The sequence below is a fragment of the Procambarus clarkii genome, chromosome 11 (assembly GCF_040958095.1).
Source record: "Procambarus clarkii isolate CNS0578487 chromosome 11, FALCON_Pclarkii_2.0, whole genome shotgun sequence".
Classification (NCBI taxonomy): domain Eukaryota; kingdom Metazoa; phylum Arthropoda; class Malacostraca; order Decapoda; family Cambaridae; genus Procambarus; species Procambarus clarkii.
Window position 1 is genome coordinate 40,079,770 of NC_091160.1, and position 24,960 is coordinate 40,104,729.

Sequence of the window (24,960 nt, forward strand, 5' to 3'; positions counted from 1 at the left end):
GTTGTTATTATTAATATTATTGCACAGAGAGTAATCACACTAACGTGACTGCATCAATGAGAAAATTCACAGCATAGGTTCAAACCCTCATCACTGCTCCTACGGATTTTCTCATTATTATTGTTATCATTTAGGGTAAAAACCCACACTTGTGTATATGTGAAATTTATGTAAGAAATTGACACCAAGTCTTTCGCACTCCCCTGAGTGCTTTATCAAGGTCTGAGTGTGTGATTAGGACGAGACTTACATCTCAACGTCTAATGAGGCTGCTATCGATTGATTGACTGATATAGATTAAGCCTGCAAAACGATGGCACGGGCATGAATAGCCCGCAGGTGGAAGCAGTCTGAAGCCATTACCAGTATCAGTAGCCGATACTGAAGATCTGTGGATGAATAGGGTCTTTCATGGTCACTCGCAATTTGTCTTGGCATTAGGCTTGGCTGTTCAGGCAGGAGGCTTGTGGCTGGATGCGTCGTGTTACGTCTGCTATCCTCAGGCTGCTATCCTGGGTCTAGTCTTCTTATTCTTCTTGACCGCCTGACCATGTCGCCTTTATTCCCGACTGACGATGTACCTGCGGTGATATCTTCCACGGAAATATGGTCATGTGTCCTTTCCGTATTCTGGGAATTGGAGTTGTTATTAATCGAGGTGTTCATGTAGGGGGGGGGGTAGAAATAGCCTAAGCTACTCTATCCCTTTGAGATGTATTTTTTTCTTGTCTCAATAAACATACATTAGGTGTTCATCCGATGCCAGCCATCGTAACCCTCTCCATAGCCAAAAGATTATGGCTAGTAAGACTGCTTTCATTCATCCATTTATTGAGTTCTAATTTTAATTCACTCAGAATTATTTTCCTAGTGTTGTTTTCCTTTGAAGTAAAGCGTTTGTTACCAACATATGTATTCACAGTATTTATTAGAACCCCTTCCACTACCTTTCTAGTTCTAATATCATTACTTTTATAGGTAAATTTATTACATAAATTTCATATATACATAAGTGGAGGTTTTTATCCTGTCATTATGTCTGTGAGAAGACAATACCCAACTAATTATTATTATTATTATTATTATTATTAGTATTATTATTATTATTATTATTATTATTATTATTATTATTATTATTATTATTATTATTTGTAAACACAGAATCCTGAAAAACACAGTTGGAGTAGATCTACAAACAAGATAACTAATTTACATATATCACACAGGCATGTAATCGGGAAGAGATAATGTGATATCATAAACTGATAAACATTCAGTGGTTGGCCTATATAATCAGAGAAACAGATATTCAGAGGAGCAGACTTAATTGAGACATATTTAACAGTACAAGAAGGTAAATGTATAGTAGTTTAAATTAAAAACTAAACAGAATAACAGGATACGGTGGTTTAATCAGTTACATAAATGCATATATAAAATATTTGTTATTTAAGTATTATGGACATCGTCAACAAGAATAATTGTTAGTATATTCGTTGTTAGTATATTGATTGTTAGTAGATTCAAAACTGTTGTATATTGATTGTAAAGTATATTGATTGTTAGTATATTCAAAATTCTAAAAATTAGTAATTATATGCCTCGAATTATCTGTAAACTAGACCAGATATTCAGGATCTTTCCAATACACACAGCAACTGTGAAGTTTCTCTTCACAGAAACAAGTAAATTACATATTAATAACATTTTAATTTTAATCTTATTAAATAGTTTTAACATATAAACAAATTACAATTGATAATATTATGTATGGGGGTAGACCTAATATATCTGTTGACAATGGGCAGGAGCGGGGAGATCCCTACCTTGTATATAGAGACGACTGAGTACGTTTTCATTCGCCTGGTGTCTCTCTTCACCTAGCAGTAAATGGGTAGCAAGGCATTAGTGAACTGCTGTACTTACCTAGTTGTACTTTCCTAGTTGTGCTTGCAGGGGTTCCGGTAGTGCAGTCGGGTTCGTTCTCGACACACACTCCAGGATTCTGGGTTCGAATCCCGGGCGGGACAGAAATGATTGGGCATCTTTTCTTTCACCTAATGCCTCTATTCACCTCGTAAGTAGGTACTCAGGAGTTAGTCAGCTTGTTGTGGGGTTGTATCCTGGGCGGGGTCAGTAATTAGACCTTCGGGGGGGAAGACCTCGATAAAAACCTAACGTGTATGAATACACTCTGGCTTCCTGTCCCTCGACACAATGAATTATTATTATTATTATTATTATTATTATTATTATTATTATTATTATTATTATTATTATTATTATTATTATTATTATTATTATTATATATCTCCTGTTTCTCGTCTCCCTTGGGTTGCAAGATTTAGTTGCAAACCTCTGTAATTTTTCAATTTTCGTTTTATGTAATAAGCTTGCAGGGGTGGAGGGGGAAACCTCGAACAGACTAACAGGCTTTCTGTCCCCGACTACGGTAAACCAAACAGGCCATCGACACTAGTCAACGAAATGTTTTGTTTACTTAAGTTACTGTAATAACGCGACGTTTTCTATGATGATTCATTGATTGGATATTTTCTATGGTGGGCGCGGCGGCGTGCGCCTGTGCCGACCTGCAGGCAGGCGCACACTGGCATTCCTCCACAGTGTCAACAGATTCGTGCTAGAGGGAACGAGTGTGATTATTTGCTCTTAAGCCTATTACCTATGTACACATACATTTGTGACCGTTGGCTTTTTGCATCACGCGACTGTGTGGTGCGTGAAGGAGCGCTATGGTTGGCGCAGGGGAGGGGTTATGGGGACAGTGGCGTCGGGTAGAGCGGAGAAGGGATATTTGGTCGCGGGGAAATCTGGCGAGGTGGTGGTGGTGGTGTTGTGGTGTCTTGTGCCTGGCTGTGTTCCGTGCTCAGCCGTGTGTGTGTGTGTGTGTGTTCCGTGTGGCCTAGTCAGTTCCGTGCTCAGCCTCGGGGTTCCGTGGGCCCGCCTGCCTTACTGACGCAGGCCGCTTGACGTGTTCACAGTTTACCGCACCTTAATAACGTTCATCTTTTTTTGGCGTTATGTCACGCTTGGTGTTGGTCTTGTTTATGGGGGTCACAGCTTGTGCTGCCGTGTGTTCTGTCTTGTGTTCACTGGAGGCCACGTGTCTTGCTAAATGTCAGCCGCATTGTGCTATAATTGTTCAGTGTTCACTGAGCGTCACGTTGGTAATCTGTAGTGTTCACTACATGTTTGTCGAACACAGAGCTGTATTCAGTGGTCGCAGTGTGTGTGTTGTGTTCAGAATGCTTTGTGTTCACAGTGTTTGTGTTCTGAGTTCACTGTGGTGTATTCTGAGTTCACTGTGGTGTATTCTGAGTTCACTGTGGTGTATTCTGAGTTCACTGTGGTGTATTCTGAGTTCATTGTGGTGTATTCTGAGTTCACTGTGGTGTATTCTGAGTTCACTGTGGTGTATTCTGAGTTCACTGTGGTGTATTCTGAGTTCACTGTGGTGTATTCTGAGTTCACTGTGGTGTATTCTGAGTTCATTGTGGTGTATTCTGAGTTCACTGTGGTGTATTCTGAGTTCACTGTGGTGTATTCTGAGTTCAGTGTATTCTGAGTTCACTGTGGTGTATTCTGAGTTCACTGTGGTGTATTCTGAGTTCATTGTGGTGTATTCTGAGTTCACTGTGGTGTATTCTGAGTTCATTGTGGTGTATTCTGAGTTCATTGTGGTGTATTCTGAGTTCACTGTGGTGTATTCTGAGTTCACTGTGGTGTATTCTGAGTTCATTGTGGTGTATTCAGTGTTCACGGCATGTATATCTTCAGTGTTCACAGTGTTTGTGTTCTCAGCGGTCGCACCCACCGTATGTTATGTTCCCAGGACACTATTACGGTGTGTTATCACAATGTGTTGTGTTCGGTGTTCACTGTGTTGTGTTCATGTGTCTCGCTGTATTATATTCAGTATGCGTTGTGTATATGTTCCCAATACGTTGTGAAAAGCGTTGACTGTGTTGAGTTCAGCTTTCACAATGTGTTGTGTTCATTGGTCAGTGTGTTGTGTTCACTGGTCAGTGTGTTGTGTTCATTGGTCAGTGTGTTGTGTTCATTGGTCAGTGTGTTGTGTTCATTGGTCAGTGTGTTGTGTTTATTGGTCAGTGTGTTGTGTTCATTGGTCAGTGTGTTGTGTTCATTGGTCAGTGTGTTGTGTTCATTGGTCAGTGTGTTGTGTTCACTGGTCAGTGTGTTGTGTTCATTGATCAGTGTGTTGTGTTCATTGACCAGTGTGTTGTGTTCATTGATCAGTGTGTTGTGTTCATTGATCAGTGTGTTGTGTTCATTGATCAGTGTGTTGTGTTCACTGGTCAGTGTGTTGTGTTCATTGGTCAGTGTATTGGCCAGTCATTATGGTGGTGTTCAGTGGTCACATTATAGTGTTCAGTGGTCACATTATGGTGTTCAGTGGTCACATTATGGTGGTGTTCAGTGGTCACATTATGGTGTTCAGTGGTCACATTATAGTGGTGTTCAGTGGTCACATTATGGTGTTCAGTGGTCACATTATGGTGGTGTTCAGTGGTCACATTATGGTGGTGTTCAGTGGTCACATTATAGTGGTGTTCAGTGGTCACATTATAGTGGTGTTCAGTGGTCACATTATGGTGGTGTTCAGTGGTCACATTATAGTGGTGTTCAGTGGTCACATTATAGTGGTGTTCAGTGGTCACATTATAGTATTCAGTGGTCAGTGTTGTGTTCATGGTCTCTGTTGATGGTCATTTGTCACAGTGTGTTGGTGTTCAGAATCATCGTGTGATCTGTTATGTGCCTAGGGTCCAAAGCGCTGAAAATTCACACTGTATCATCACCTTTTCTAGGTTTTTAATAACAATAACACACACGACAAACTTCTCACCGAATAACTTATTCGCAGGATTCATTTGTCGCATTCTATCCTGAGTTGTGTTAACAAATCAAATCAAATGTTTATTCAGGTAAAGTACATACATACAAGGGGTGATACATATATTGATGAATGTATAGATAGAGCTAGTACATACAATGCCTAAAGCCACTATTACACAAAGCGTTTCGGGCAGGAAAAACACTAAAGACTAAAACTTAATACTAATTGAGATTAAAGTATAAAATGTGTTGAGAAAATCTAAAAATAAAAAAAGGGGGGAACATGGCAGAAAAACAGCAAAAATACAATTTTAATGTGTTCTCTTACGTAAAAGCGGAAAGTAAATTTTTTTAAGCGGAGTAAAATCGAATCGTTGTAGAACATCTAAAATGGAACAATTGCTCTTAGCGCAGTAATATATATATAGCTGCACTAACTACGGTTCTTGTTTCTAATTAAATGATTGTCAGTTTTATCATAATTTAATCAAACTTATCCTATCCTATGTATTATCCTATCCTATGTATTATCCTATCCTAATTTAAGCGTAACTAAAAGTAAGCCTATTAACCTATCCTAGCCGCACTTGCGGTTAACAAAATAAACTAAATCTATCCTAATTCTCTCAAAACTATGGTCGTCTAATATGGGACAGTTATTGGTGACGCGACAAACACATTGGTCACAATATCAGTCACCAAAAAACTGTTGGGACAAATAAACAATAAACTTACACATTACAACTGTGAAAAGGTAGCGGTATTCATTTGTCAAATGTACCTGATTTTAGACAAGTACAACTTGCAGTGTTCAACGTACAGTGTTCATCTAAAAGAACACTGTACAAGCTAAGATAAACTCTGGGGCGATTATAAAGTCAAACCTTAATGGCCTTGGGCCAGATTCACAAAGCAGTTACGCAAGCACTTACGAACCTGTACATCTTTTCTCAATCTTTGGCGGCTTTGTTTACAATTATTAAACAGTTAATGAGCTTCGAAGCACCAGGAGGCTGTTTATAACAATAACAACATTTGATTGGGAAGTTTTCATGCTTGTAAACTATTAAATAAATGTAACCAAAGCCATCAAAGATTGAGGAAAGATGTACACGTTCGTAAGTACTTGCGTAACTGCGTCGTGAATCTGGCCCCTTGGCCTTATCTAATACGAAGTTCAAGTTTAAATATGTTTATTGAGACAAGAAAGAAATACATCTCAAAGGGCTAGAGTAGCTTAGGCTATTTCTACCCCCTCCCCCATAATACGAAGTATCTAATAATCCAATGCAAGTCCTAATCATTATAGTTTCATTGTATGATAACCTAACACTGTGTAAACTGAATGTTTACATCTACAGAGAAGTCGTATTCTCATCTGCTAGGTTCAGAGCCCACCTGTATGTTTATCTTTAGTCAAATATCTATTCAACTCATAGAAACACCAACTACTGGTGCGGATCAAGGATGAACAAGAACAATTTATATTTATAGCTAGTTTTTTTATCTACACTGTGTAATCTTTTATATAGAATACGGTAGCAGCACATTGCTGTGCATTCCTAAGCTTGTTAATAAACAAAAACAAAAAAAACATATACCTGTACAAGAAATGCCAAATTGATATTACTGTACACATAAATTTGTTTTTGTTCTTCATCATTGATGTTATTTCATCAATTTGTTCATCAATTTCATCATTTGTTCTTCATCCTTGATGATTATTTAGATTTCATAACTATAATCCCTATATTCAGTGACTTTCCAGTTTCTTGATAAACAAATTTAAAGCTATTGTAGTAATTTGAAAAATTTGGCAGTGCATTAAATTATATAGATTTGGAAAAGAAAAAAAATCATTCCTTTAGTGTTCACGATGAGTTGCGTTTTCAGAAATGTGGAAAAATTCTGTTGCTTTAAACAAGTGATAATATTAATATTATAAAAATGTGAGTACTGAAGGTGTTCTCATAAAGTCATGCCATACACCTTCGAGATGTGAAATTAATGAGAGCTAATGAGAAAAGTCTTCCTTTTGTGGTGTCCGCGAGTTAAACAAAATCCCCCAGAACTGTGATCAACGTTTACCGGTTATTAGTGTTGTTGTTAATACTGTTCAACATCGTTAAGTGTCACTGGATGTTAATGGTTCATCCCCAACTGTTGGCGCCAGGCTGACTAACTCCTCCAACCTCAAATTACCCGGAATTACCAACGTCACCAAACTGCTGGTCGTCGGTGTGATCAGGTAAGGTACTAAGATATCTTTCAGTACAACTGTTATCTGAGGGAACATTAGTGTGTGTGTGTGTGTATATACTTATTAGATGTGTTTGTTGACAACAAACTAGCCGTCTCTGGCGACAACAATAAGAAATGTTAGTTGTTGTACCCTATGGGGGGGGGGAGGTTAATGGTATTGAGGGATCTCGATAAGCCTAACTGACTTCGTATCCTCGGTATCGGTGGATTATTATACCAAGTATAATATCGTACTGAATGAATTTGAGTATAATTAAGCCTCTGGAGGAACATTAGGCTGCGCCCTCTTGTCGCCGGAGCCAAACACCATCAATAGTCGCTAAACACAACCCTCAGAGAAGCGTTTGCTACCTGTGGTTGGAGAGAGAGTTGTAATAGTCTATTATTTTCCCATTAGGTCGCTTGTCTTGTTATGGAGGTCACCCAATTGCGTGTGTGACATCATAATGAAGATTGACTTGTGATAACCAACTGTCGGTCGGGCTCTATCGTCTTCCCAAGGTCTTCAAGCCGACACGCCTTCCTATTTAACCCGGAAACAATGCGGAGATGTCGTTACACATAGCCGAGCCCCGCTCCTGTGCCAGGTAAGTTCACTACGGGATCACCATAGCCCGTGCTACTTGGAACTTGGTCCGAGTAGCTGAATCTATAACAAAAACAACGGAGATGTGTGTGGTGTTAATTCTGCGTTTGCTTCTAATGTACCGCTATTATCTTCGCTTCCCCTACATAGGGTATTTTCATCCCTTAACAACACAACGATGGTTGAGAGGAAGTAATGTTACAACTGCTGCTACCAGTTGTAGCATGTAGCATGTATATATGTTGTAATATACTAGGCTAGTAACTGCCAGTAGGCTACTAATATTAGCTAGTATAAGGAATGGTGTTGTCTTTATTTATATATATATTAATATTTTAGCTAACTACATAACACGTGTAAAATAAACAAGTTAGTGGAGGTAATCGAATTAAATAATATAAACAATACTGTTTGCAGTAATGGGAAGATAAACAAGGAAAAGTTACGAAACACAGCAAATAACAACTACAATAACAACTTAAGCTCATCAACAATAATATTGTGGTAACAATATACAAAACAAATCTAAAGAAAACGAGACTTTACTTAAAGATACGAGAGACCCACTAAGACATGCAACGCGTAGCCGGCGCTGCGCAAGTTTCCCGTTTTCCTTGACGAGGTCGTAATTACGTCGGAGCGTTTTCCTTATCGACCTTGACCTAATGGACCCAAAGTTGCAACTTCTCCAGCTGTCTCCCGTCTTAGGGTGTTGCACAGAGGCAAGATGTGTGCGTCCCTCGCACTGTGAGGGTGAACACATAGGCTGTGTGTGTGACACTTGGTGCTTGCAAGCACCAACTTGCGAGTACTTAGTGATATTGGGGTCAACAGGAAACATATATATATGTGTGTTCTTTCAGTCAAAGTTTCAGTTCAGCTGCTGTGTTTGGCTACAGCTCTTTTACTATACGTAAAATTTTGGATGATTGGAGACCAAATTTTGGGGTGACCACATGTGTGTGGGGTGACCACATATGTGTGTGGTGACCACATGTGTGGGGTGACCACAGGTGTGTGGGGGTGACCATATGTGTTATAAACAACCTCGTAGTGCTTCAGAGCTCATCAGCTGATTATGAAATGTAAACAAAGCCGACGTGATTGAGGGAAAAAATGTCCAGATATCGTAAGTGGTTGTGTACATGCTTCATGAATGGCGGCCTGGGGCAGGACACGTGTAGGAACTGGTCTATGTTGATAAGACTGGTTCCTCCTCCACGACCCATTGTATCACTCACACCGCTCTCAATTATCACAGTCTCTTGTTACACTTCTCAACAATTACTGTTAAGTGTCTAATGCACTTTTGCTTTCCTCAAAAATATTTGAAGTTTAAAAAAAAAATTGGATTGCATTAAAACATTTTGATATTAGTTGTTCAATAACGGTTTTTATTAGATGGTGCCATATATATATATATATATATATATATATATATATATATATATATATATATATATATATATATATATATATATATATATATATATATATATATATATATATATATATATCTACGCAGAACGAAGTGTCCATGTAGCACGGGGTATGGTGAGCCCGCAAGTCTCTGGTCGCCAAGCTGTACCATTATAGGTAGCCGGGAGTTAGGCTTTTGTTATGTGGGTTGCATCGTGAGGACGGTCAGTAGTGGGCCTAGCCAACAGGTGGCCCCTTGATAACTTAAAGCGCAGGCTTCCTGTCCCCAACGACTGGAATTAAACAAGAGAATGGCCGTGAGCTCGTCATTAGGCTCTCGTAGGGTGTCATTAGCCTCTCGTAGGGCGTCATTAGGCTCTCGTAAGGCGTCATTAGCCTCTTGTAGGGCATCATTAGCCTCTCGTAGGGCGTCATTAGGCTCTCGTAGGGCCAACATCTCTCTCTCTGTGTGACAGTCTTCAGAAACCTCATTGTTCAATGGTCTCTCAAGTAAATTAACTTATTTTATATTTATAAATTTTAAATACAATCTCAACACTAATGAAGTTACGTTTTTTTTCATATTGTTCCCATTATTTTAATGTACACCATTAACTTTAATATCGTGGGAGATTTTGGTCAATTAATGAGGTTCCCAGAAAGTTGATTAACTGAGTTTGTGCAGCCAGAGCCACGAGGGAAGTATATCATGAGGAACCTTTTTGGTGGGCTGGTATATATGTGCCAGCCATGGTATATATATATATACCATGGCTGGCACATATATATATATATATATATATATATATATATATATATATATATATATATATATATATATATATATATATATATATATATATATATATATATATATATATATATATATATATATATATATATATATATATGGCGGGCCCTAACACTCTGGCTGATGCCTATATTACCGTAAGATGTATGTTCTCACTTCCCTCCCTCACCCCCCCCCCCCCTCTCTCTCTCTCTCTCTCTCTCTCTCTCTCTCTCTCTCTCTCTCTCTCTCTCTCTCTCTCTCTCTCTCTCTCTCTCTCTCTCTCTCTCTCTCTCTCTCTCTCTCTCTCTCTCACACACTCCTCTAACCTGACCTTCTACCTCTTCATTTCTCCCCCTCCCCCCCCCCGTCTTCTTAACGGACTCATCACATGTCTCCCCCCCTCCCCCCCCCCTCACCTGCCTCACGTTCACCTGGGGGCGTGTGTAGGGGGTGTGGGGTGGGGGGTTATTGTGTGAGAACAAAGATTACTGGTGCGTGTGGGCGGTGGGTTGGGGTGGGTGGGGGTGTGCCAGCGTGGGAGTAATGGGTGGGGGGGTGGGGGGTTGGCTGAGGGGTGGTGCTGGAATGGGTCCAATGGGGTTTGGAGTTGTTTGGTGGTGTGTGGGGGGTAATGGTAGGGTGGTTAAATGAACAGATCCACAAGGGGCCGTGACGAGGTTCGAATCCTCGTCACGGCCCTTTGTGGATCTGTTCATTTGATGCATCACGTTAGTGTGATCTCTGTGTGTGGTAGAGGGGGTCGGTGGTTTGGGGTTGGGCCAGTTGGAGTAATTTAGTAGTTTCATAATTATATGAGACAATAATTATATTAATGTCAAAGTTAGCCCGAGTCGTAATTGAAATTTTAGACTAAAGTCGTTGAGAAGTTGACTCAGAATATAACCAGTTGTGGATCACAAAAAAAAATATGAAAAACAAAGAAAAAATAATTTGTAATAGTTGGTTAAATTTGCTTGTTAAAAAAATCAGTACAGAACTGGTGAAGAACTGGTTGGTGTGTGTTGAAGAACACTGAAGAACTGGTTGGTGTGTGTGTTGAAGAACACTGAAGAACTGGTTGGTGTGTGTGTTGAAGAACACTGAAGAACTGGTTGGTGTGTGTGTTGAAGAACACTCAAGAACTGGTTGGTGTGTGTTGAAGAACACTGAAGAACTGGTTGGTGTGTGTGTTGAAGAACACTCAAGAACTGGTTGGTGTGTGTTGAAGAACACTCAAGAACTGGTTGGTGTGTGTTGAAGAACACTCAAGAACTGGTTGGTGTGTGTGTGTTGAAGAACACTCAAGAACTGGTTGGTGTGTGTTGAAGAACACTCAAGAACTGGCTGGCGTGTGTTGAAGAACACTCAAGAACTGTCTGGCGTGTGTTGAAGAACACTCAAGAACTGGTTGGTGTGTGTTGAAGAACACTCAAGAACTGGTTGGTGTGTGTTGAAGAACACTCAAGAACTGTCTGGCGTGTGTTGAAGAACACTCAAGAACTGGTTGGTGTGTGTTGAAGAACACTCAAGAACTGGTTGGTGTGTGTGTTGAAGAACACTCAAGAACTGGCTGGCGTGTGTTGAAGAACACTCAAGAACTGTCTGGCGTGTGTTGAAGAACACTCAAGAACTAGCTGGCGTGTGTTGAAGAACACTCAAGAACTAGCTGGCGTGTGTTGAAGAACACTCAAGAACTGGCTGACGTGTGTGTTGAAGAACAATGAAGAACTGGTTGGTGTGTGTTGAAGAACACTGAAGAACTGGTTGGCGTGTGTTGAAGAACACTCAAGAACTGGCTGGCGTGTGTTGAAGAACACTCAAGAACTGGCTGGCCTGTGTTGAAGAACACTCAAGAACTGTCTGGCGTGTGTTGAAGAACACTCAAGAACTGTCTGGCGTGTGTTGAAGAACACTCAAGAACTGGCTGGCCTGTGTTGAAGAACACTCAAGAACTGGCTGGCCTGTGTTGAAGAACACTCAAGAACTGGCTGGCGTGTATTGGAGAACACGGAACTGGGCGAGGGAGCGCCTCGCTGGCAGACACATAAGGGTTACTGGGAAGAAAGATAGCAGAAGTGGAGAGATAACGAGCGGAGCACCGCAAGGGTCAGTATCTAGACCCATCCTGCTCATGGCTAATGACCTTAACACACAATATTGACACCTTCATAACGGTGTTGGCTGATGATGTAGAGTTAATGACAAGGACCAGAAGGTGAGTGTAATATCCTCCAAGCTGAGATGGAGACACGCTACAGGTGGTCTGAAAAATGGCTACTGGATTTTAACCCTGGCAAATGCAAAGTTATAAGGAGAGGAACGGAAGAACACATTTTCATGTGTGTATTGTGCACCCCATACTCATCCTGTGAGCGGTTATTATTATTAAACATCTTTATTGACAAAATTAATTACAATTTTGCCTAATCTGAGGATTTCAATTAAGTCCTATTACTTGTGAGCGGTAGCGCAAAAGCGTTACAAAGGGCACAAAAGGTCTATATCAAACCTCATCTTAGATTATTACATTATCAATTACATCTATCCTTCACACCTTATAATTACAATGTCAGCAAGTTACAGCGAATGTTGTATTTCAAGAGCTATATATTTACCTTAAATCATTTATACAGTAATGGCAGGTCTTATCGCTAATACATAATTGTTGGAGCAACAGAGATATTAGAGTCATGGAGGAGCTGGTGTTTGTTAGGACTAGTGTTCACGGTAGACTACTTGGGGAGACCATAGTGAAGGAGAGGCAGGTTCCTATATGCACAATGGAGAAAGGTGCCGGGGAAGGTCAGGAGGCACTTGGGAGTTACACAGGTGCTACGGCCAGCATCCTTAAGACGTGTGTGTATTCCCCTAGTTGTGCTTGGGAGGGTTGAGCTCCGGCTCTTTCGGCCCGCCTCTCAACTGTCAATCAGTCAACTTTTTTCACACACACACACTCAATGCTCCCTACTCAATGTACTGACGTCCAAAAAGGTATTCCTGCAAAGGGATATGACCTGGGAGGAGAGATTGAGAGTAGCAGCAGCGACGAAGGCACGCAAGGAGAGAGACAGGAATCAGGGAACCACAGCCCAGAACCCTACGATCCCAGAAGAGAGTGGGGAACCCTCCACAGGCAGTTCAACAGCCCCAATGGGAGGAGGATCACTCCCACCTCCCACCCATAGAATCCCTACGTACCCAAGCCACTACACTCCTCCACCACCCTAAGCCCTCCCTTCTCCCCCCCCCAAGCCCTCCCTCCTCTCCTGCTCCCCACAAGACCTCTTCCCTTCCTTTCTCCTCCAAGCCCTCCTTTCTCCCCCACCCCCCAAGCCCTTCTCCCCTTCCCTCCAAACTCCCCTCTTTTTTCCCACCCCTCCAAGCCATCACTTCGTCCCCTACCCTCTCCAAACCAGATCCTCCCAGCCCCCCCCCCCGCACAACCCAGGTCCTCCTCACCCTCAGCCCCCCTCACAACCCAGGGCTCATCCTTCCCCCCCCCCCATCCCAGAACCTCCATGTTTACCTACTCCAGTGGAATCAACAGAAACTGAGGATGGACAGAAAAGAGTCCGCTATAAGGTGATGTACTCGAACATAGATGGGATTACAAGCAAGGCGAGTGAACTTAGGGAAAGAGCACAAGAAGTAAACCCAGATGTAATTGGACTCACAAAAACAAAACTCTCAGGAATCATAGTGAATGCGGTGTTCCCCCAGGATTATACTGCAATAAGGAAAGAGGGAGGGTACGGGGGGGGGGGGAGGAAGAGTGACCCTAGTCACAAGAAAGGAATGGAGTTTCAAGGAGATGGTTATCCCAGGCTGTGAAGGGTTTAGAGACTACATAACAGGCACCATGACGATGGGAGGACCAAGAATAGTAGTAGCAGTAATATATAACCCTCCACCAAATGACAGAAGACCCAGGCAAGAGTATGACAACAACAACATGGCAGTTAATAACATAATTGAGAAGGCAGCCTCTGCTGCCTGTAGAAATAGATCCCATCTTCTCGTCATGGGGGACTTCAATCATGGAAGGATTGACTGGGAGAACAAGGAACCGCATGGAGGAGAGGATACGTGGAGAGCCAAACTAGTGGAGGTGGCGACAAGAAACTTTCTAAGCCAACATATCAGGGAACCCCCTAGGATGAGAGGAAACGATGAACCAGCGAGACTCGACCTAGTCTTCACTCTGAATGACTCCGACATAAGGGAAATTGACTTTGAAGCCCCAGTAGGAATGAGCGATCACAGTGTACTGACGATTGAGTATCTGGTCAAAGAAAGGCTAAAGTACTCGAGAAAGGGAACTGAAAGCAAAAGGCTAGCATTCCGTAAGGTAAATTACGAGGAGATAAGAAAATTCTTAACGAATATAACATGGGGAATCGGAGCTAAGGGGAAAGACGGCCCAAGACATGATGGAATACATCACGCAGAAGTGCAAGGAGGCAGCAGAAAAGTTTATCCCGGCCCAAAAAATAAAAAATGAAATGGAGATGAGAAACCCATGGTGTAATCAGAGATGCTAGCTAAGCAACAAAGTAAAAGAGCATGGAGAAACTATAGAAATAACAGGCTGGAGTGAAAGGGAAGGTACTCCATTGGATAAGGGACTACCTAAGTAACAGAAGGCAGCGAGTCTGTGTGAGGGGTGAGGTCACAGATTGGCGAGACGTCACCAGTGGGGTCCCGCAGGGTTCAGTCCTTGGACCTATACTGTTTCTGATATATGTAAATGATCTTCCAGATGGTATAGAATCATTCCTCTCATTGTTTGCTGAAGATGCAAAAATTATGAGGAGGATTAAGACGGATAAAGACAGTATGAGACTACAAGATGACCTAGACAAACTGCATGAATGGTCCAACAAATGGCTACTAAAGTTCAACCCGAGTAAATGTAAGGTAATGAAACTAGGCAGTGAAAACAGGAGGCCAGACACAGGATACAGAATTGGAGATGAAGTCCTTCATGAAACGGACAGAGAGAAGGATCTAGGAGTTGATATCACACCAAACCTATCTCCTGAAGCCCACATCAAAAGAATAACATCTGCGGCGTATGCGAGGCTGGCTAACATCAGAAAAGCATTCAGGAACCTGTGTAAGGAATCATTCAGAAGCTTGTAAACCACATACGTAAGACCAATCCTGGAGTATGCGTCCCCAGCATGGAGCCCGTACCTTGTTAAGCACAAGACGAAGCTGGAAAAAGTCCAAAGGTATGCCACTAGACTAGTCCCAGAGCTAAGAGGCATGAGTTATGAGGAAAGGCTGCAGGAAATGCACCTTACGACACTAGAAGACAGAAGAGTAAGGGGAGACATGATCAATACCTACAAAATTCTGAGCAATTGACAGGGTAGGTAAAGATAAACTGTTTAACACTGGTGGGACGCAAACAAGGGGACACAGGTGGAAACTGAGTATCCACATGAGCCACAGAGATATTAGAAAGAACTTTTTCAGTGTCAGAGTAGTTAACAGGTGGAATGCATTAGGCAGTGATGTGGTGGAGGCTGACTCCATACACAATTTCAAATGTAGATATAATAGAGCCCAATAGGCTCAGGAATCTGTACACCAGTTGATTGACAGTTGAGAGGCGGGACCAAAGAGCCAAAGCTCAACCACCGCAAGCACAAACAAATAGGTGAGTACACACACACACACACTACGAGGGGCCTCGTAGCCCGGTGGATAGCGCGCAGGACTCGTAATTCTGTGGCGCGGGTTCGATTCCCGCACGAGGCAGAAACAAATGGGCAAAGTTTCTTTCACCCTGAATGCCCCTGTTACCTAGCAGTAAATAGGTACCTGGGAGTTAGTCAGCTGTCACGGGCTGCTTCCTGGGGTGTGTGTGCGTGTGTGGTATGAAAAAAAAGTAGTTACCTTGTTAGTAAACAGTTGATTGACAGTTGAGAGGCGGGCCGAAAGAGCAAAGCTCAATCCCCGCAAAACACAACTAGGTGAATACAGACACACACACACACACACACATACACACACACATACACACACACACACACATACACACACACACACTCGTATGATGATTTCGAGAGCGAGTCCTCATGACAATCCGGATTTTACGACGTGTTCCTGAGCTGCTTTTTACCACAATTAAAAATGTTAACGGAAACTGTGTTTGGACTGACTCGCTTCTTTTGTCTTTGTGGCTCGCTGAGCGGGAACTGCGAACATGAGAAGATGGCGACGAGATAGTTCCGAGACGGGAGTCTTTAAGACCTGGAGAGAGAGAGAGACAGAGAGAGAGAGACAGAGAGAGAGAGAGACAGAGAGAGAGAGAGAGAGAGAGAGAGAGAGAGAGAGAGAGAGAGAGAGAGAGAGAGAGAGAGAGAGAGAGAGAGAGAGAGACAGAGAGAGAGAGAGGGGGGGGTACACTATAGAGGGTGTAGTGACAGTTTGAGTCAAGCGACACTATCGTCCACTGGTCGATGACGCGCCCGGGGTGACCATCCCCCCCCCCTCCCCCCCCCTGGTGGTGGTGACACTTGACGTGCAAGATGGCCACGACCACGTGCACCAGGACAACGTGCACCAGGACCACGTGCACCAGGACCACGTGCAGGAGGAGGAGAGACGGGCGAGAGAGGGAGGAGAGAGCAATAAGGAGGAAGGAAGAAGCATAAGGATAATAAAGAGCAATATGCGAGACATTAATAACACAAATCTACGGCCAAAATGCTTCTGACACAAATGAAGTCAATTATTGATCACTGAAAATGGTCTCATCCAAGAAAAGTCTTAAATTCTAATTATTATTAATAATAACATCGTTATTGACAAAATTAATTACAATTTTGCCTAATCTCAGTAATTCAATTAGGTCTGATTAGAATGAGGATGATAATCCCTATCACATAGAGGGTCATACACAAGACAATAGGCCTAAACTGTAGGCTGAAGCACATATGTATATCAAGGATATAGCTGTAGGCTGAAGCACATATGTATATCATGGCTATAGCTGTAGGCTGAAGCACATATGTATATCATGGCTATTGCTGTAGGCTGAAGCACATATGTATATCATGGCTATAGCTGTAGGCTGAAGCACATATGTATATCATGGCTATAGCTGTAGGCTGAAGCACATATGTATATCATGGCAATAGCTGTAGGCTGAAGCACATATGTATATCATGGCAATAGCTGTAGGCTGAAGCACATATGTATATCATGGCAATAGCTGTAGGCTGAAGCACATATGTATATCATGTTGACCAGACCACACACTAGAAATTGAAGGGACGACGACGTTTCGGTCCGTCCTGGACCATTCTCAAGTCGATTGTGATGAGGACAGGTAGGGACAGGCATTAAATAGGCAAGAGAGAGCTGAGGAGGAAAGTCAGGTGTAGGGGATAGTAGTAATGAGAACTGCAGCAGGCCTATTGGCCCATACGAGGCAGCTCCTATTATAACCACCGAAGGAGATAGTAATAGGAATAAGAAGAGGATAGCAAGGGAGCGTAGAAGACAATGAACAGAAAAAGGGAGAAGAGAGAAAGAAAGAAATGGAAGGGGGAAAGCTTATGTTAAGTCACGTTTGTTAGAAAGATTAGAGCATTTGAGTATATACTGTGAAAGGGAAGAGTCCACAGCAACAAAGCCAGGACTCAAGTTCATGTTGGGTACATTGTTAATAAGAGCCGATTCTACAAGACGGCGTCTGTGTAGAGTAGAGGCAGGAAAGATTATTTTGTCCCTTCAATTTCTAGTGTGTGGTCTGGTCAACATACTTCAGCCACGTTATTGTGACTCATCGCCTGCACATGTATATCATGGCTATAGCTGTAGGCTGAAGCACATATGTATATCAAGGATATAGCTGTAGCCTGAAGCACATATGTATATCATGGCTATAGCTGTAGCCTGAAGCACATATGTATATCATGATTACAATCAACTACATTAGGCTATACATGTTGCAATATACAGATTTATGAATGTAACTTTCTACTGCGCACTGCTACACGAGGACAGTGATGGAGACACAGGAGGTAACTTTCTACTGCGCACTGCTACACGAGGACAGTGATGGAGACACAGGAGGTAACTTTCTACTGCGCACTGCTACACGAGGACAGTGATGGAGACACAGGAGGTAACTTTCTACTGCGCACTGCTACACGAGGACAGTGATGGAGACACAGGAGGTAACTTTCTACTGCGCACTGCTACACGAGGACAGTGATGGAGACACAGGAGGTAACTTTCTACTGCGCACTGCTACACGAGGACAGTGATGGAGACACAGGAGGTAACTTTCTACTGCGCACTGCTACACGAGGACAGTGATGGAGACACAGGAGGTAACTTTCTACTGCGCACTGCTACACGAGGACAGTGATGGAGACACAGGAGGTAACTTTCTACTGCGCACTGCTACACGAGGACAGTGATGGAGACACAGGAGGTAACTTTCTACTGCGCACTGCTACACGAGGACAGTGATGGAGGCACAGGAGGTGCAGCTTAAAAATAAAATAAATAAAAATTGTTCTTCAATCTTTAATATGGACAAGAAAATTGAGGTTAAATTGTTAGGAGGATTTAACCCGTGTGTCTTGGATTTAACCCCAGGAGGTGGATACACAGAGTACTGTTGTTATTGTTATAGATTCAGCTACTGGGAACAAGTTGCAAGTAGCACGGGCTATGGTGAGCCCGTAGTGGACTTACCTGGCACAGGAGCGGGGCTGTGCAGAGTACTGTTGTGGGGGAGAGGTGGCTACTGTGTCACCAGACACACTCCGTCACTGTAGCCTGGCTGGCGACCCTTCAGCGGTCACCACTTGTGGAGTAGAGCAAGAGTGTGCACCCACCGTCACTCCTATAACAATAGCTAAGCGGCAGTTGTAATTATTATATTTAAATTCAGCGTGTCAACTATCCACCACCACCATCACCACCAACTAACACCAACTACCACCAGCACTAGCCACTAACCACCACCACCACCAACTACCACCAGCACTAGCCACCACCACCAAACCACCAACTACCACCAGCACTAGCCACTAACCACCACCACCACCACCAATGAACCATAGCAGGTATAAGAGACTTTCTCGTGGTGAAGGATGTGGGTCACGCCCTCACAACACAAGACCTTCGCACCGGAAGCTGTCGAGATGAGTTCTCTCGCTGTGGGGGGAGGGTATAGTGATGGAGGGGGGGGTGAGGGAGGGGGTTTCGATGTGTTGGGAGCGGGAAAGAGGAGGGAGGGAGTGGGAGAGAAGTAGAGGAAGAGGGTAATAAGGTGTTCGCTCATCTTGGGTAATGTCTTCAAGAGGAGGGAGGTGTTCCGGCTGAGTGGTGAATAACTCGAGAAAGCTGCCATTCAGGTCCCTCACACACTTCCTTGTCGTTCTCTTCCCTTTAGCGTTGCTTCCGAGGTGTCTTGGCTCTGAGGGCAACGTTTGTGTTCCTCCTTTAGGTCCTCTTGTGTCCTCTGCATGTCTTGTTATTCCCGGCTGTTTTGACTGGCATTGTCTGTTGGACAATGGTTTGTTTATTGTCTCAAACCTTTATATCCTATTGTTGGTGTGTATCTGCAACCCGTTCTCGCACTTTCGTATAGTCAATACTGACTTATTAAATACGTGCATATGTGACATACTAAACATACTAGTTTACCTTGAAAAGCTTCATAGAAAACACCGACCTTACCTAACCTTCTTAGTATGTTAAGATAAGCATCTTATTGCTTCGTAATTACAATTATTACTTAACCTATTATAGGTATAGGTTTCTGTGCACTGAGTACTCACTCAGTGCAATTTACGGGGGATGAGCTACGGCTCTTGGGTTCCGCTTCTCAATCTTTACTCCATTTGTGTATATACGCTATTGGTCGTGTACTTGTGGCTACGGTAAACAAGATGTAGCTCGCGGGCCCCACCACCTGCCTGTTTGAAATTGAAATTGAAATTGAAATAAGTTTATTGAGGTAAAGTACACACAAAGGGATGAGGTAGCTCAAGCTATTCTCACCCCGTTCACCTGCCTGTTTGGGGCTACACCAGGTTATCTTGAGGTTATCTTGAGATGATTTCGGGGCTTTAGTGTCCCCGCGGCCCGGTCCTCGACCAGCCCTCCACCCGCAGGAAGCAGCCCGTGACAGCTGACTAACACCCAGGTACCTATTTTACTGCTAGGTAACAGGGACATAGGGTGAAAGAAACTCTGCCCATTGTTTCTCGCCGGCGCCCGGGATCGACCCCGGGATCACAGGATCACAAGTACAGCGTGCTGTCCACTCGGCCGACCAGACATTTATATATTGGCTCCAACATGCACGAGGTAAAAGATCTGCTCTGAGATCTGCTGTAAGATCTGCTCTGAGATCTGCTCTGAGATGTGCTCTGAGATCTGCTCTGAGATCTGCTCTGAGATCTGCTGTAAGATCTGCTCTGAGATCTGCTCTGAGATCTGCTCTGAGATGTGCTCTGAGATCTGCTCTGAGATCTGCTCTGAGATCTGCTCTGAGATGTGCTCTTAGCCGAAGGGAGAGTTATGAGGGCTTAGTGGACGGGTCTGGCCAGGTCTAAGTGACCACATAACTTGGGGGTCTGGTAACTGAGTGGATACGGGGCTCACCATAGCCCGTGCTACATGCACACTTCGTCCTGAGTAGCTAAATCTGAAACAACAACAGCTGAGCGGACAGGACTCGTAATTCTGAGGCCCGGGTTCGATTCCCGGACCAGGCAGAAACAAATGGGGCAAAGTTTCCTTCATCCTGATGCTCCTGTTACCTAGCAGCAAATAGGTACCTGGGAGTTAGACAGCTGTCACGGAGCTGCTTCCTGTGTGTGTGTGGGGGGGGGGGGGGGAAGTTAGTAGTTAATTACAGTTGATTGATTGACAGTTGCGAGGCGGGCCACAAGAGCAGAGCTCAACCCCCGCAAGCACAACTAGGTGAAGTTGTTTCAGATTTAGCTACAGAGAAGGAAGTGTACATGTAGCACGGGCTATGGCGAGCCCGTAAAGAGCTAGGTGAATACACACCCCAGGTGCGGCCAGCCTCAGTATAGTACAATGCACTATATTATACTTTATTATGCACCCCATACCCCATCCCGTGGTGGACAGGTTACAGAGGCACATAATGGGATCAGGAACTGAACCTCTGAGTTAATTCAGCTAAGCCAATACCAGTCCTGTGAAGTTAGTTGTTCAGAGTATATTATTCATATATGTTCTCACTGCTATATATGCCGGCACTGTGGTATATAAACGATATATGCCGGCACTGTGGTATATAAACGATATATGCCGGCACTGTGGTATATAAACGATATATGCCGGCACTGTGGTATATAAACGATATATGCCGGCACTGTGGTATATAAACGATATATGCCGGCACTGTGGTATATAAACGATATATGCCGGCACTGTGGTATATAAACGATATATGCCGGCACTGTGGTATATAAACGATATATGCCGGCACTGTGGTATATAAACGAGGAAATAATTTTGGGGGAGAGAAGGGCGCCGCCACCTGTAACATGTTGACCACAACCCTTGCCACCCCGGTGCTCCTGCCACCACCACTACCACCACAACCACCACCACTCCCCACCCCTGCCTTGCTCTGCCACCACCACCACTACCACCACCACAACAACCACTCCCCACCCCTGCCTTGCTCTGCCACCACCACCACTACCACCACCACAACAACCACTCCCCACCCCTGCCTTACTCTACCATCACCACCACTACCACCACCACAACAACCACTCCCCACCCCTGCCTTACTCTACCATCACCACCACTACCACCACAACCACCACCACTACCACCACCACAACAACCACTCCCCACCCCCGCCTTACTCTGCCACCACCACCACTACCACCACCACAACAACCACTCCCCACCCCCGCCTTACTCTCCCACTTGCGACACATCACCATTCACCATAATTGTACACACACGCACATATTTACCTCTCAACCACACAATAACTAAGTCGACGTTCCGTTTTAGTCTTCTCTCTCTCACACGTCAATTAAACTTTCAACTAATCTACATAAATCTCCCTCATTATGTGGTAAAATAACCCATGACCTGCATTCATCCTATACGATACTCCAGTTACGCCTATCATACGCTTCTCATACATCAAATATTCTTTCCTCATGAACCCCTATGAACCCAAGCATACGCTCATGTAGTGAAGAATCATTACAACCCCCCACAAGCCTGGGGCCAGATTCACAAAACAGTTACGCAAGCACTTACGAACCTGGGGCCAGATTCACAAAACAGTTACGCAAGCATTTACGAACCAGTACATCTTCTATCAATCTTTGGCGGGTTTGTTTACAATTATTAAACAGTTAATGAGCTCCGAAGCACCAGGAGGCTGTTTATAACAATAACAATAACAACAGTTGATTGGCAAGTTTTCATACTTGTAAACTGTTCAATAAATGTAACCAAAGCCGTCAAAGATTGAAGTAAGATTTTAAATTTTTAAATTTTGCCCCGGGGGGGGGGGGGGAGTTTATTGGGCACCGCCACTCATCTTGTGAGGTAAGAGGTCCACGTTAGTAAGTGCTTGCGTAGCTGCTTCGTGAATCTGGCCCCTGGCTTGCTTACACCAGCACTAAGGCTGCGGAGCCCCGTGGGGCTGTGTCAGTATTTACAATTATTACTTAACCTATACCTATAATAGGTTAAGTAACAATTGTAATTACGAAGCAATAAGATGCTTATCTTAAGATACTAACAAGGTTAGGTAAGGTCGGTGTTTTCTATGAAGCTTTTTATGGGTATCTATTATGTTTAGTATGTCACCTATGCACTTATTTAATAAGTCAATATTGACTTTACGAATTTGCGAGAACGGGTTGCAGTATAGTACAGCTGTCACCAAGTCACTCACACAAGTCAGGAATTGTTGCTTGTTGTTGTTGTTGTTAAAGATTCGCTACCTGGAACAAAAGTTCCAAGTAGCACGGGCTATGGTGAGCCCGTAGTGCCTTTAACAAAGTACTGGTGCGCGCGTGCGTACGCCGCCGGACCATAACCAGTTGTGTGTTCAGTAATATATATATTTAAAGACTGTATTACAGTCTAGACGTGTTCAAACACGCTTTACAACTTTTATGATCAACAAATTTTAAAATTGTTTTGAATTACTAATTGACAAAATTATAAATTTATGTTCGTAAAAGCAATAAATTCCTTAAATATATTACAGAATTATAAATGGTGAAAAGGGGTTCGCGAAACAGCTATTTAGCTGGTGTAATTTAAGCATTAATAATTAATATGAATCTTGTAATGTCGTTGGCTGGGCTGCGGCATCTCTGGCTAGGTTAACACGTTGGATTGTGTACGTTGTGGCACGTCAACAGACCTACAACCTTCAATGTTGTCACCATCTACGTTACTCATGAGTAGTATTGTTACTGTAACCATCTGGACCAACGACCAGTCACCCTGCTAATATTGGTGAGGCTAGCGCCTAGCGTCTGGACTTCAACCTCCAACAAACATGTGAGAGGTTGTAGCCTCTTACCACAATCGACTTGAGAATGGTCCAGGACGGACCGAAACGTCGTCGTCCCTTCACTTTCTAGTGTGTGGTCAACATGTGTTCCCTCGTGTGTGTAGGTTATCTTGAGGTTATCTTGAGATGATTTCGGGGCTTTTAGTGTCCCCGCGGCCCGGTCCTCGACCAGGCCTCCACCCCCAGAAAGCAGCAGGTGACAGCTGACTAACACCCAGGTACCTATTTTACTGCTAGGTAACAGGGGCATAGGGTGAAAGAAACTCTGCCCATTATTTCTCGCCGGCGCCTGGGATCGAACCCAGGACCACAGGATCACAAGTCCCGCGTGCTGTCCGCTCGGCCGACCGGCTCCCTCTGTATATACTTGTGTATATACTTGTGTATATACTTGTGTATATACTTGTTTTTCTACCACAGACGTGGCCACACATTTACAATGCTAACCAGCATATATACATTTTCTTCTGTCCTCCATGGACAGGGTTAGAGATATCAGCTGTTATCGACGTTAATTTAACGTCGATAACAGCTGAAAATTCAATTAGAAAAACTATGGAAAATTAAACCCACATTTCAGATATCATAGAAGTCGTTGGTTATCGCAATAGGAACCAATCCTTCTTAAAGGTGGGCATGGGGGTCGACCCCAGCCTCCCTATGACACTCGCCGTGTAATCGTTGTCACCACGACAAGTTGCGTAAGGCTAACAGCAACAGTTTGAATGTATAGTGAGATCATACATACCAGGTCGTCCTCTCGAGCGTTCACATCGTCACTAAATTGATGTACTAAATTGCCTGAACCTAACCTACCCGAGAACCCATGAATAGGAAACTAGACATGAGGTCAATACTAGTCTCTATGATTGCTAGTACATCAGTCTATGACCTTACGGGGGATTTATAAGTCAAACTGTAATGTATTATTCGAGGGGTCGGCTTGAATTATTATTAATTATTATTATTATCTTGAGTTATCTTGAGATGATTTCGGGGCTTTTTAGTGTCCCCGCGGCCCGGTCCTCGACCAGGCCTCCACCCCCAGGAAGCAGCCCGTGACAGCTGACTAACACCCAGGTACCTATTTTACTGCTAGGTAACAGGGGCATAGGGTGAAAAAAACTCTGCCCATTGTTTCTCGCCGGCGCCTGGGATCGAACCCAAGTCCACAGGATCACAAGTCCAGCGTGCTGTCCGCTCGGCCGACCGGCTAACCCACTTATTATACACAATTATTTTAATATTAATATTAGTGCAGGCGATGAGTCACAATAACGTGGCTGAAGTATGTATGACCAGTATGGGAGCCAGTCGGCCGAGCGGACAGTACGCTGGGCTCGTGATCCTGTGGTCCCGGGTTCGATCCCGGGCGCCGGCGAGAAACAATGAGCAGAGTTTCTTTCACCCTATGCCCCTGTTACCTAGCAGTAAAATAGGTACCTGGGT

The 24,960-nt window shown here is 43.5% G+C and overlaps 1 protein-coding gene across 1 annotated transcript in view; it reads left to right on the forward strand.

Annotated features, from left to right (window-relative positions):
• The first annotated feature begins 6,726 nt into the window (after nt 1–6,726).
• Nucleotides 6,727–24,960, forward strand: part of LOC123758350 (serine-rich adhesin for platelets) — a 246,208-nt gene continuing 227,974 nt past the window's right edge. Inside the window, exon 1 of the mRNA XM_045742651.2 lies at nt 6,727–7,126. The gene's annotated coding sequence lies outside the window, so the exon portion shown is untranslated. The remainder of the gene's footprint in view (nt 7,127–24,960) is intronic.